The sequence below is a fragment of the Eucyclogobius newberryi genome, unplaced genomic scaffold (genome assembly GCF_026437365.1).
Source record: "Eucyclogobius newberryi isolate DKJ021-1_F unplaced genomic scaffold, fEucNew1.0.hap1 SCAF_9, whole genome shotgun sequence".
In the NCBI taxonomy this organism is placed as follows: Eukaryota; Metazoa; Chordata; class Actinopteri; order Gobiiformes; family Gobiidae; genus Eucyclogobius; species Eucyclogobius newberryi.
In genome coordinates this window covers 4632761-4648006 of record NW_027316532.1, presented here as the reverse complement: position 1 = coordinate 4648006, position 15246 = coordinate 4632761, and positions in this window count along the sequence as shown.

Sequence of the window (15246 nt, the reverse complement as noted above, 5' to 3'; positions counted from 1 at the left end):
CTTAAGAGCTGAGAGGCTTCTCACTGTTTTATTCATTTAACTTTATCTCATTCTGTGTAAACAACATGACATTTGGGCTCAATCTTGAGTGAGCATGTGGTCTTTGCTATAAATATGAAAATCCCTTTATCAAAAACACTTCTGTGTTGTGGACGTCCAGTCCTCTGTGTTGTGGACGTTCAGTCCTCTGTTGTGGACGTCCAGTCCTCTGTTGTGGACGTCCAGTCCTCTGTTGTGGACGTCCAGTCCTCTGTTGTGGACGTCCAGTCCTCTGTTGTGGACGTCCAGTCCTCTGTTGTGGACCTGAAGCTGCTGGTGATTGTAGTGTAGAAATCCCCAGTGGCAAGAGATCTGAATAATAAAACAAACAAATAACTATATAGCCTAAATTTAGTTTACTTGTACTTTAATTAAATATACCACAATCGGATTTTAAATGGTGCACTATAACAACATATTAACGCTATGAAAACTATGTTTAATTTTTACTATCTATGTACTTTTCATTGGTTTTATACACAACCATAAGCACATACACAGCAGATACACAGCACATACACAGCACATACACAGCACATACACAGCACATACACAGCACATACACAGCAGATACACAGCACATACACAGCACATACACAGCACATACACAGCAGATACACAGCACATACACAGCACATACACAGCAGATACACAGCAGATACACAGCAGATACACAGCACATACACAGCACATACACAGCAGATACACAGCACATACACAGCAGATACACAGCACATACACAGCACATACACAGCACATACACAGCACATACACAGCACATACACAGCAGATACACAGCACATACACAGCAGATACACAGCACATACACAGCATATACACAACAGATACACAACAGATACACTTTATTATTGCGCTCAAACATGAATATTTCTGTACTGACCTGATGGACAGATGGACAGGCGTCTGTTGTTGTTGTCCTGGTACATGTCCACGCAACAAAGCAGGAAACAAGTCATCAAACAGGACCCGGGACAAACGAAACTACAGCTGAGAGCGAGATTTATCTAGTCTTGAAGCAAATGATGTTATTGACTCAACTCGGATCACTGGTGGATCCAGACACGCCGCCGAGCGTCTCCGTTTTTGGGCTTTGAAGAGCAAATACGCAAAAGGCACTTTCTCAACTTTGATCCGCCATTAGAGAAGCCAGACTGACAACACCTCCACTGCCCATGCGCACGCGGCAAACGCGCGTCTGCTTACTATATTTCGTCTCTGCTCCGCTGCGTCGAGAACGCGGCGTATTTGCGTTTTTCTTCGTGCGTACTTGCGTCCAACTTCGCCATAACGCGCGAATAGGCGTTTGCGGTTTGAACGGGCCATTATAAACAAAAACTCCCATAGACAAATAAATAAATACATAAATACCATTGCACGTGATCACGACAGTAATTGCACATGAATTTCACAGTAATTGCACATATGACGGAATTGCACATGGTTAGGTTTCTTGCTCTGGTGAGATGGTGTGCCCCAGGGTTCGATTTTAGGCCCGGCGCTTTTTAACCTGAATATGCTCCCTCCAGTCTAAGAAGTGTCATCAGGAGTCACCTAGATGTGTATTATCAGCATAACTGCCATTTTTTAGTCAAAGCAAAATCCGTAAAGTCATCCATAATGCCCTGCTCTCTCCCAAAAGTAATGCTACAAAAGGGGGTTGGACAACATTACGCTGCATGCTCCTGTTTTAAAATAACTGCATTGGTGTGTTTTAGAATCAATTTTCCGGTCCTTTTTAAGACGTTTTACCCTCGCGGCCCCAGCTGGCGCCTGGTCAGTCCCAAAGTCAGGACACACACTCACGGCAAAAGGTCTTTCCAGTACGACGGCCCCCGATGATGGAATAAGCTGTCGGAGGAACTTTGAGCTGCAGAGATGTCATTTTTTTAGTAAGCTCAACACCCACCTTTCTAGCTAAGCCTTGGAAGTTATGAAAAGCACTCATAAACTTACTGTGGTGAATGATTAGGATGCTTGAAATATATGAGAAATTGAGGAACACATCTTTGATCACTGCAAACATTTTAAAATGACCTACCGGTCGTTCTGTTTTTCGTACGTTTTAAGACCGTAAAAATCCCTCCAAGCCTTACTTGGCATGCTCACTACTTTTCTATTCCAATCACAAAAGAAAAGTACGAGGAAAAGAGGGTGAGCACCGTAAATTCCAAGAGGAATTCTTGTTTGTTCTTCCCAAGGCAAATCCACTGTGGTCGTTCTGGAGACAAACACGCACGCACAGTATGAAATCTGTGCATATTATATAAGGTTTGGCGGCCCATTCCTTCTCCCTGGTCTGTCAATGTGGAAAATAACAAGCACCGCTGAGTTAATGGGTTGTTACATGGCTCTTTGTTTTGACTGACACGTTTCTGAACATTCTGCTTACAAAGAGGTTTTTCCTACTTCCAGAAATGTTCACTTATGATCCAGCTCTTTGTACACATCCAAATGTTCCTCCTCACATTTGAGACGGTCCCTTACCTTAAATTCATTAGTCCAGTTTATTATGTAATGCAGTCTTTGGCAATACGTTTTGGGACTCTAAGTGCAGTGTTGTCCTTGGGGAGCTTTCTCTTGGAGACGTTTGCTTTGGTATTAGTGTGTGTCGGAGCGGCCAGAGCTTTGGGGGTTCAGGGTGGGGGATATAAGGGTGGGGGATACAAGGGTGGGTGTCGGTGCTTGGAGTAAGTGATTCCCCTAAGTGCTGGTCTAATAAAAGGTGATGGGAGAGAGAGAAAGAAGATGACACCCCAGATGGATGGGTGCTCCCTGGATTAGATTGAATGGATGAAAGTTTAATGATTTTTTTCTGAAGAAGAGCTGGAAGTGAAGTAGGGGGAAAATGGAGGCACTTATGGGAAGCATATATACAAAAACAGTGCAGCAAAGACAGGAAAGGCATAGAATTATTCAGCAAAAGTGCTTTTTTTTGGTTGCTTTTTAAATTGGGTATTTTTTAAAATATTATTATTTTTATTGTTTTTATTATTAATTAATAATTAATTATTTCATATTTTTCTTTGTATAGGTAATTTTGTTTCATGTACGTTTGTGTTGCTGTATGTTAATTAAAACAAAATACATAAAAATAAAATAAAATAAACCGGAAACAACACCAGTATTTTAATGCGTTTTAGTAGACCATATATTTCTTTCTTTCTGTTTTATTTTTATTTTATTTATTTATGATACCATGTATTATTATTTATTATTTTTATTTGCTCATTTTCTAAATTAATTATTTAGAAATTACATTTTTACAAATATATTTATTTTTTATATATTTTATATACAATGTTATCCATTGTTATATATATATTTCCAATTGTATTTTGTCCATCACAATTGTTTTTATTTTATTTTAATTTGATTTAGTTTATGGTATTGTTGTTTATTATAACATTTCCATATTAATTATTGCCATAATTATTTATAATAGTGTATTATATATTGCTACCTTTTTACTTATTTCACAGCAGATGCTGCATTCCAAATAGAAGATGTTCAACCATCTACAATGTTCATTTTGTTCCAACCGTTTTAGAATTTCTCATCTCTTTTTATCTGTTTCAACCATATACGCTTCCAAAGTTAAATATTTACTAATATAATTTTTAAACCCACTGATATTAAGTGGAAATCTATTTGTAGCCTTATAAATAAACTGTTTACCCAATGAGATGATTAAATTATCCAAGTCTTTACCATTTTTAACTCTCCCAACAGAATACATGCAAAATCTAAATTAAGCACCAAACCAATCTCAAAACACATTTTATCAACTTGCAAACAAAATGAAGCCACAATATGGCAGTGTCGGAACAAATGTGTATTCTGTTTAAAAGAAGAAGAAACAAGATTGAAAAAAAGAAAAATACACAACAAAAGCAAGATAATTTCACTTTTAACTGTTGATCATTCATTTGTTGATCTGGTTTAAGGAATGATCTCTGTAATTACTGAAGCTTTCCACAAAGTTCAATGTTTTAGGGTAAAAACTGTTCATAGAGTTATACAAGTTCCTGCTCTCCATCTGTCCCTCTAAAGACATCACACATTCTAGAATCTTTCAAAGATGAGGCAATTTAATGTGTTTAAGCGCCTGTGCCTGACATTAGTTTCTTCTAAATCAGGAACACACTTTCATTTCATGCAGTATATTGTAAAAACATCTTTTTGTGAAAAAATGAAATATAAAAATGATATTGTTGACACATTTAAAAAGGCATCTTGTTGAATGAGAACCAGAGACTGTTTCGACCAATCAAAGGAGCTGATGAAAAAGAACCAGATGGAAACAACAGCCTGTAACATCTCAGTTGTTTCTGTCATAGTTCAACATCAGAGTTAGAGAAAGGACTAACTCGTCTCCATGGAGATGTTATCGTTTTGCCAGGAATGTTCCACAGCATGGCATTAAACTTCTCTATCTCCATGGTGACGAACAAGCGTCGCCACTGGTGCAAGTTAAAGCTCAGATCTGTAATCACAGTAGGAACAATCCATGTTTTTCAATGTATATGTGTGAAAAAATTCAAAATAACTATATAACTGACTATAATGAAGTGCAAGAAACGTTTAATTCCAGGGCAACTGTAATATCTCCATGGAGACAAGCAGGAGGCAGACCTGAAAAGTTAGTGCACCTTTGAAATGAACATTGCATTGGCCCTGAACCCGAGCCCTGGTTGCTTAGGAGAGCACTAAAAAGCACAATTATTTTCATTTGTACTTGAATTAAACTTTTCATTAGGCCAATCTCAGCAACAATATTTGAGTTCTTGGCGCGAGTGCTGTGGGTCGATAACGAGGAAACTGCTCTAGCAAACGTCATCATCACTGGTCACGTCTACGTTCCCCTCTTGTCTAATCATCTCGTCCATCGCAGAGTCCGACATTTAGAACTTAAACGGGAGACACTTTCAGACCGAACCAATCCACTCCAAGTGTTAGTCATCACATTACATCTCATTACATCTCATTTACATCTCATTTACATCACATTTACATCACATTTCACCTACATACTTTTTTTTAGAGACATATTTTCTAATTTGGTTGGACATTTACTCATCCGGATTTTTCAGTTTTTTTATATGAAGATAAATTTGTTATCTTAAGTTCCGGAGCAGGACCACATAGAGCTGGGTTGAAATAATCGATTTTGCGATTTTTAATCGATTTGCATATTAATGACTGATTATCGATTCGTACGTCCAAAGATCGTTTTTTTTTTTTTTTTTTTTTAATTTAAATTCCTTTCTACATTTCCCTCAGTGAACTTCAATCTACCTTCAAGAAAGATCATTCAGGACTCCTGGATGATCTTTCTTGAAGGTAGATTGACCCTTAACCTTTTCATCAGTCTTCCATCAGTAACTACCATTTCACCCTGGAGAGACAAAGAGACCACGAGAAAGGACTGTTTAGCAAGCTTTATTCGTGGGTTATTTGGCGCTCAGACCCCGGCGGAAGACGTTGCGATCATGGGCACTCCATGATCTATTTGTATTAGATGTCTCCCCCCGGAGCCTGGAGCCTTTAGTTGCCAGACTGGGAGGAGCCCATCGGGGGAGAGCCCACCCACACCGAGACTGTGGGGGGAGAAGATTTAGTTTAGTTTGCATTGTTTAGGTTAAGTTCACTGTTATTCTGTGTGGTTATCGTAATTTGCCTTGTTGTTACTTGTTTAAGTGAGTTATTTTAGTTATTTTTTAGTTATTTTTCTTTCCTTATGTGATTTGGGTTAGTCCTGTTTCTATTTGAACCCTCCTTTTTGTGACCGTAAGCTCTGTTTTTTGTTAACTTATGGTCAAGTTGGGTCCAATTTTGAATTATTTGAACGATTTTGAGTCTTCGTTAAATAGATTTTTTTGTCTTAATTCAAATACCTGGTGTTCTGGCCTTTTTATGTCAGCTCCATTTAATTAAGGCTGTTTCTAGACCTGGTTCAGTCCAAATCACTGTCGTATTCAAGATTTTACATTAGCTGCAAACAACATATCACTCTCTGGGCCACCGTACAGAGACGCCGCCATAGTACCAGTACGTTTTAGTTTGATGTGAGACGAGAGGGGAGTGGGATGGAGCAGAGGCGCAGGAGAAGAGAGAATCAGTGTGAAATTGTGGCAGATGAAACAGAAAGTGTGAGAGCTGCTGAGGCTGAGCTGCATGACAATCAGGGCTATTTATAGAAGTGTGGAGACCAACGCCGCTCAGAGGGGACAACAACGCCACTGCTGCCCTACGCACGCATTTAACAATCACCCAGTTATGACAATGTTATAGATTAGAACATTTGGGGTGGGAAAAAACAACAAACTGTCTTGAGAATTGAGATTTTAGAGACTGTATTTATATTTGAACAAGTTGCGTGTGGAAACTACAACTGCAAACACATTCTACTTATAGTTATAAATACATTTACATAAACCTGCATACATTGAGTGTTCTTTCAAGGTGAATGAAAGAATTATCCTACAAAAATAATATCGCATGAGTAAGTTAAAGTTATGTAAAAGAAATGAGTAGCTGAAATTGAGTTTATTTATAGATTTTTTTTCTCATTTGCGTAGAGTTTATTCATGATCCTGGTATGATTCGTCAAGTTAAAGTTAAAGAACCGAAAGAAATAAGTGTGACGCTGCAAATGTGCTACAAAGCTAGCATGTTAGCATCAGCTGTTTCCTGTTTATCAACTCAGAGCATTCGTGTCAAGACCTAAACTATTATATATAATATATATATATTTCCAGTGCATCAAATCCACATAACATGAAGAAAACGCGGTGTAGAGGCGCAGAATAGTTAATAAATACACACACAAACTGTACAAATTATTAGCTTTGACATTTGGGGCTTTTCTGTTTGATCTTTCAAAATGTAGGAATCATCCATTTGGCTTGTTTCCACTGGTTCACTTTGATGTGGATTTGTATGATCCGAAATATGATGCGTATTTACCCGTTTAAGCAATCCAGAGGAGACACTGAGAACAAATTTCCAACGGTTTCTAGCTCGCATTTGGCTCACGCAACGCTTTAGCTTGACACGATTGGACGCAGACTCAGGTGAAAACAACAGTGTAAAAAAGCAGATACAAACACTGACCTGGATTTTCAATGACGGTAACGGATATGTTGAAACCACTTGCTTGGCTAAACAAAGCTAGCATGTTAGCATCAGCTGTTTCCCGTTTATCGACCCACAGCACTCGTGTCAAGTCCTAAAATATTTATATATTTATATTTCCAGCGCATCTGACATTATCCAAACTAGAGCTGGGTTGAAATAATCGATTTTCCGATTTTTAATCGATTCGCATATTAATGACCGATTATCGATTCGTACGTCCAAAGATTATTTTTTTATTTATTTTTTTAAATTGAAATTATTTTCTACATTTCCCTCAGTGAACTTCAATCTACCTTCAAGAAAGATAATTCAGGACTCCTGGATGATCTTTCTTGAAGGTAGATTGACCCTTAACCTTTTCATCAGTCTTCCATCAGTAACTACCATTTCACCCTGGAGAGACAAAGAGACCACGAGAAAGGACTGTTTAGCAAGCTTTATTCGTGAGTTATTTGGCGCTCAGACCCCGGCGGAAGACATTGCGATCATGGGCACTCCATGATCTATTTGTATTAGATGTCTCCCCCCGGAGCCTGGAGACTGGTGGTGCTAGATGTGAAGAGAAGGTTGAGGATGAGGGGAATGTAGAGGAGGAGCTGGGGAGGTGGTGGGTCGCAGTACGGTTTGAGTGGCTGAGCCATCTGCCTGAGGCTTAAATGTGACCGCCTGGTGCCGATTGGGAGCGGGGAGGAGTCACTTGAGAGCGTTGATTGGGGATGAGGAGCAGGTGCGAGGGCCATGGTACAGACGTCCCCTGACCTTTTACCCTCCTTCTTGGCTGTGAAAAACTGCATAACCTCTTTGGGATAAGCGCAGAAACCTGGAAGAGTCCATGGTGAAGTGAGGGATCTGACTCTCACAGACGGACAGGCGGACGCCGCTTGAGTGCGATGATGGCGCTGGGGAGAGGGGTCTGGGATCTGCTTCATGAAAAAGTACAATTCAGGTAAGATTTGTAAGAAAACATCTGTTATGTTTGGGTAATGTCGGTCATGAGAACACATTCTGTCGATAAAAGTCGCGTTCCTCCAGAAGCTCAAGACAATTGAGAGAATTTTGTCTGATGAGATATTTGATCACACCACACATCAGAAGCACGATGTTGAAAACTCCTCAACATGCTGGAGGCTTTGGAACTGGAAGGCCAGTCATGCTCGTTTGTTCTGAAAGCGTGCTAAAATAAGACCTTTTGGGGGATTTTTTTGTAGCTATAGCACAATGTACTTAGGTTGGTTTCTCAAGAATGATTTTAGGTTGTTTTATCGTTTAATGTGATGTTGATGAGAAGCCAGAAGGTAATAAACAAGACGTTGGTTTAAAAAAATACCGTTTTACATTGAAACGATGGACTGATATAATAGAAGAAACGTATGTGATGGAAAAAATGACATATTACTTCAGATTGAAAGCTGGTAAATTTGAAAAACAATGGAAAAAAAATTGCGTTTTTAACTGTCACTCCAAAGAAAAATCTGCTAAACTATTATAGAACCCCACAGATTGTTCCATTTGTTTCCAAAAGCACTCCAAGGCAAACCGGTCTTTTTAGACAAAGAGATATAAAAGCTTCTGCCCTTCATCTGAGTTCATGAACACAATCTATTAATTCTGTTAATTACCCCACGCCAACACTGTAAACCAAATGTGATTAAACTATCAGCAAGGTCTATGTAGTGACACTCTTGGCTAACGCTCTATTTTCCTTTCCTTTGGCTGTCATTTCGCAGATCCGTTTGTCAGAGCAGGTTGTGATTGGGTCCGAGCTGAAGAGCAGATGGAGAGGAGAGCGTGGGCGGACTGGACGGGATTTACAGCCCACTGAAGAACAGGACACAGACTTAATTAATTATGAATCTGCAGAAGCTCGGCCAAGCACACGGCGCAAGGAGGCGGAAAGGAGAGTAAGAGAGAGGCCGGCCATCTCACACGATCACTGTGTGTGAAGAGTTAGCCAAATGAAAATGATATGTATGGAAAAGTCCATTTGAATATGTTTAAAAGTGGAATACAAATGAAGCCTGCGTAAATTCAGCCTGGAAGACCTAACTCCACCCATCTACGTCAAGGCCTCCATGGAAGGACCCCTCTCCCCAGCGCCATCATCGCACTCAAGCGGCGTCTGCCTGTCCGTCTGAGAGAGTCAGATCCCTCACTTCACCATGGACTCTTTCAGGTTTCTGCGCTTATCCCAAAGAGGTTATGCAGTTTTTCCCGGCCAAAGAAGTAGGGTGTAAGGTCAGGGGGCTTCTGTACCATGGCCCCTACACCTGCTCCTCATCCCCAATCAACGCTCTCAAGTGACTCCTCCCCGCTCCTAATCAGTGCCCAGGTGGTCACATGGCAGGCAGATGGCTCGGCCGCTCAAACCGTACTGCGACCCACCACCTCCCCAGCTCCTCCTCTGCATTCCCCTCATCCTCTACCTTCTCTTCACATCTATCAAATCAAATCAAATCAAATCAATTTATTTTTGTAAGGCCCAAAATCACAACAACAGTTGCCTCTGAGGGCCACAGGGAGAAATGAATCAACAATGTCTGTGGTGGCGATGAAGTCAGACAATGTCTGTGGTGGCGAGGGACGATGTCCCAGGGTCCTCTGTCCTTAGACTCTCCTTCTCGGCCAGGAAAAACTACAAAAAAAACCTCTTTGGGAAAAAAGCGTAGAAACCTGGAGGAGTTCCAGTGAAGGAGAGATCCGACTCTCACAGACGGACAGACGGACACGAGGAGACTGGAGCTGGACCCACTCTTCAGGCAGAAGAGGGACCGTCTGAGTCGAGCTGGACCCACTCTTCAGGCAGAAGAGGGACCATCTGAGTCGAGCTGGACCCACTCTTCAGGCAGATGAGGGACCGACTGAGGCGAACTGGAGCCACTCTTCAGGCAGATGAGGGACCGTCCACACAGGGCAGGGACCACTTCACCAGGAGAGGGGCATCTGGGTCCACAGGTCCTCAGGAGTGAGAGAAAGAAAAGAAGGCGGTGAACAGTTTGCAAGTGGAATCAAAAAATAAATATTGTTTGATAGCATAAGTAGTCAGAAGAAGAAGAGGATAGTGCTCAAGCTGTCATACTTCCCCCAGCATAGTTACTCCTAGGGCAGCGTAGCTGAAGCTGTGGGTTTATCTTTATGTTCCTAACTACTCTGACCATAAGCGATTTCGAAGAGGAACGTTTTAAGCCTGGACTTAAATGAAGAGACTGTGTCAGCATATTTAACATGGGTCGGGAGCTGATTCCATAACACAGGAGCTTGGTAGCTAAACGCTCTACCTCCTACAGTACTTTTAGAGACTCTTGGCACCACCAGAAGGCCAGCATTCTGAGAGCGAAGAGCTCTGTTTGGATGATATGGTTCTATAGCATCTTTGAGGTAGGATGGGGCCATGTCATTTATGGCTTTGTAGGTCAAGAGTAGAATTTTGAATTTGATTCTAGACTCGACGGGGAGCCAGTGAAGAGACTTCAGCACTGGCGTAATGTGCTCTCTTCTTTTTGTTCCTGTTAGTAATCTTGCTGCTGCAGTTGAAAGCTTTTTATGGAGCTTTTAGGACACGCTGCAAGCAGGGAGTTACAGTAGTCTAATCTAGTCGTTACAAATGCATGGATAAGTTTTTCAGCATCACTTTTAGGCAGGATTCTTCTGATTTTGGCGATGTTGCGCAAATGGAAATAGGCTGTTTTACAAGCTTGATTTATATGAGCTTTAAATGAGAGCTCCTGGTCAAATAAGACTCCAAGGTTTCTTACAGTAGAACTGGAGGCTACACTGACATTGTCCAGTGTGACTATCTGCTCAGATAGAGCGTCTCGTAGATGCTTAGGGCCAAGCACAATGACCTCGGTTTTTTCAGGGTTAAGAAGCAGGTAGTTTAGTGTCATCCAGGTTTTTATCTCCTTCACACAAGTACTAAGTCTGTCTACTTGATCGCTCTGATCAGGTTTCATTGATAAATACAGCTGAGTGTCGTCTGCATAGCAGTGGAAGTTAATGTCATGCTTTCTGATAATGTTGCCTAATGGTAGCATATAAAGAGTAAACAGAATTGGACCGAGTACCGAACCCTGTGGCACACCGTAAATTACTTTAGAGCTTGGTGAGGAGCTCTGGTTTACATTAACAAATTGGAACCTATCAGATAGATAGGATTTAAACCAGCTGAGGGCTGTTCCTCCAACACCTACATCACATTCTAACCTCTGCAGTAGAATGTTGTGGTCAATGGTGTCAAACGCTGCGCTGAGGTCCAACAGAACCAGGATTGAGACCAGTCCATCGTCAGCGGCTAATAACAAATCATTTGTGACTTTAACTAGTGCAGTTTCAGTGCTGTGGTGGGCTCTGAACCCTGACTGGAAAACTTCAAATAAGTTATTGTCCTGCAGGTGGCGACAAAGCTGTTTTACTACAACTTTTTCAAGGATTTTAGAGACGAAGGGAAGATTTGAAATAGGTCTGTAGTTTACCAATAGGTCGGGATCTAGATTAGGCTTTTTCAGAAGAGGTTTAATGACTGCATGTTTGAAGGACTGTGGAACATAGCCACTTTGGAGTGAAGTATTTATTATATTAAGAATAGGGTCTATAATTAGGGGAAGAATGTCTTTGAGGAGTCTGCTTGGAATGGGGTCTAGGACACAAGTTGAGCTTTTAGAGGACATAATGGCTGAAGTTATCTCTGCTTGATCAACAGCTGTGAACCTTTCTAGGTTTACAGGTGGATTTATATGGGACGTTAGATTTACAGCTTGGGCTAGTTCAGGGCTAATAGCGGGGGTAATTTCATCTAATTTATCTCTGATTGTTTTTATTTTATTGTTAAAAAATAGGAGGAAATCATCAGAGTGTAGCTGGGATTGAGGGCTCTACTGCACTGTGACAGTTTGTTAGCCTAGCTACAGTGCTGAAAAGGAATTTAGTGTTACTTTTGTTGACTTCTATTAGATTTGAATAATATCTGGTTTGGGCCTTACGCAGAGCCTGCTTATAGGACAGCAGGCAACTTTTCCATGCTTTTAGGGATTCTTCGGTGTGAGAGCGACGAAATAATCCCTCTAACTTTCTAACTCTTTGTTTATGTGAACGCAGTTCTTGGTTGTACCATGGGGAGGCGCGCTTTGGCCTAATGACCTTCTGTTTTAACGGTGCTACAACGTCAAGAGCAGACTTCAGAGAATTCATGGTCAAGTCGACACATTGATCACTTAAACTGGGACTAAAGCTGTTCTCAGCAGGATCACATGACATGTCACTGAATATTGGCTCTATTATTTCTTTGAATTTTGAGATAGATTTTTCAGATATTGTCCTTTTCATTATAACTTTATTTTGTGGGACTGGATGATCTTTAAGAATAAACTGAAAGGTAATTAGGAAATGATCTGACAATATAGGGTTTTGAGGGAGGACAATGAGGTCACTAATCTCTGTTCCATACGTTAGGACAAGATCCAGAGTGTTCTTCATGGCTGGGTGGGGTGGACTCATTTAGTCTGACGTAGTCGTCTTGTTGAAGCCACGTTTCAGTTAGAGCTAGAAGATCTATGTTATAGTCACTAATTAATTCATTAACTAAGAGCGATTTGGAGGAAATTGCTCTAATGTTTAGCAGTCCACATTTTACGTGTTTATTCATTTGTGTATTTGTGTCATTTGTGATTGTTATTTTCCTTAAGTTATTTGGTCTGACGCCTGAAATATTTTTTCTGAGATGTGACTTTTTGGCATTATTTGTACGAGGGACACGAGGGACACACACAGTCTCTATCTGTCTTGAATCTGAACACTTCACATGTAACAGAACGGGCGAGAGTTCAGCGACAGAGGAGCGTCTTAAACTGCTGCTCTGCGCCCGGGGCTCATCCCTAGATGGTCACTTAACACGACTAAGACTATCGGTCAAATTCCGAACTAATAGGGATGATCTACCACCACCAGTCTCCAGGCCCCGGGGGGACACATCTAATACAAATAGATCATGGAGTGCCCATGATCGCAACGTCTTCCGCCGGGGTCTGAGCGCCAAATAACTCTTGAATAAAGCTTGCTCAACAGTCCATTCTCGTGGTCTCTTTGTCTCTCCAGGGTGAATTGAAATGTTTTATGTGTCGGGCTCAGATCTGTGAAAAAAAGGTTGTGTTGAACGATGGTGGTTCAAGGACTCTACTCCATGACTTGAGTTAAAGTACGAATGCAGAAGCGCGGTTGATTTGAATACTTGTTTAGAATTATTTGGTGTAGTATTTACCAGGACACGATACTTTCCCTACGCTTTAGGCACACAAGTTCATCACCAGTTTAGTCCAGTTTAGTTTTAAGTGTCTCTTTAATGTCCGTTGTTGTCCAAGTGTTTGGGCAAACACTCTGCCCGGATCACTACAGGTCTCAGAATTGTTTGTCATAAAGATTTGGTCTTAGCACGCCATCTACTGGCAGCAGATGGAATTACCATCGGGTTAAAAGCCTAAATGGTAAAATTGGTGGGTTTTTATATTCTAGAAATCCAGATTTTCCTATTATTACATTGTACTTTGCCATAAAACATCGAAAAGGTAAATTCACAAATGTTTAACCTCATGAATAGTAACTTGACCCATTAATGTAGTGTATTATAAATACTATAAATGGCAATTTTATTTAGATTGGTGAAAGAATAAAACAATCAAAGAAACAAACAAGGAAATGTGTGAAAATACTTTTTTAGGTTCTGTATAAAGAATGACATAACGTAAGCGTGTACATTACGATTATTTATATTATTCTAGTTGGCGCCTCATCTCTATCAAATATAATCAAGATATAGAAAGTTGTGATGTCATCGGAAACCCGGCAATACAAGTACCAAAAACCTCTTTCCAAGTTGAAATGTACAACAGCCTGGTAGAACAATTGACAGTTAACTATTAGGACAACGCATTGTAAATCAGCGACACCTTGCCTCGCAGACAGACCTCTCACTGCCGCTGCGTCCTTATTCAGCTCTGCCAATGTCAGTTATAAATAGCAGTGAGGCTGGAGGGCAGTGCACAAACAAACTACAACCGGGAGAAGAGAGAGGCCGCTCTGCTCTACTGTGCTGTGGGAGAACGCTCGGAACGGAAACAAATGACATATATTTAGTGAGAATGTGTAACAATATTTCACTGTAACTAATTCCTACGGTGACAGGACAAAAGTGGAACGTGTTTATACCCAGTTTCTTGCTAGGGCTTTCTTTGGGTGCTCCAGCGGCAAAGAACGTGCAGAGAAAGGGGACAATCCTGGTCAAGATGGGTCAAGATCCTGGTTCAGGTTTTCACTGGACGATTGGTCAAACGTAGAGACGATAAAACAGCCTACCGACTGAAAATTTCAAATCTGATCAATTCTGGAGATCGATGCGCCTTCATAATTCGTACACGTCATCGAGAGCCGCTCTGCCGGACCATGTTGAGGGCCCTCACTATGGAGATGGTTCATGGGGGCCAAAATGGAGGAGCATTGGGTTCGACCGTGGCTCCAGTAGCGACAGTTTGTCCCGAATCCCGCTCCTGACATAGATATTGTTCGTAAAGCGGTCGGATCCACTGTCCCACATCCGATCGCAGCTAATGTTTGTGTGTCCTTGGGCAAGACACTTAACCCGCCTCGGCCCCAGTGCATGTGTGTGTGTGAATGGGTGAGTGGTTCCTTGATGTAAAGTGCTTTGTGTGCCTAGAAGGTTGAAAAATGCTATATAAATGCTATGCTAATGCTAATGCTATATATATAAAAATTATAAAAAACGACTAAAAAGTGAAGAGTGGCTTTAGGTCAGCAGGAACCATCATGTTACAGCAACGGTGGTTTGAAAGCAGGAGAATAAAGACAACTCGAACATGCATGACTCAAACATAACTTGGAGTGCGTAAATCAGGGGTGTCTACCGTATTTTCTGGACTATAAGTTGCACCTTTTTTCATAGTTTTGCCGGTGTGTGACTTATACTTATATAATTGTACTATTATTTCACTCTGGTGAGACAAAGAGACCACAAGAATGGACTGTTTAGCAAGCTTTATTCGTGGG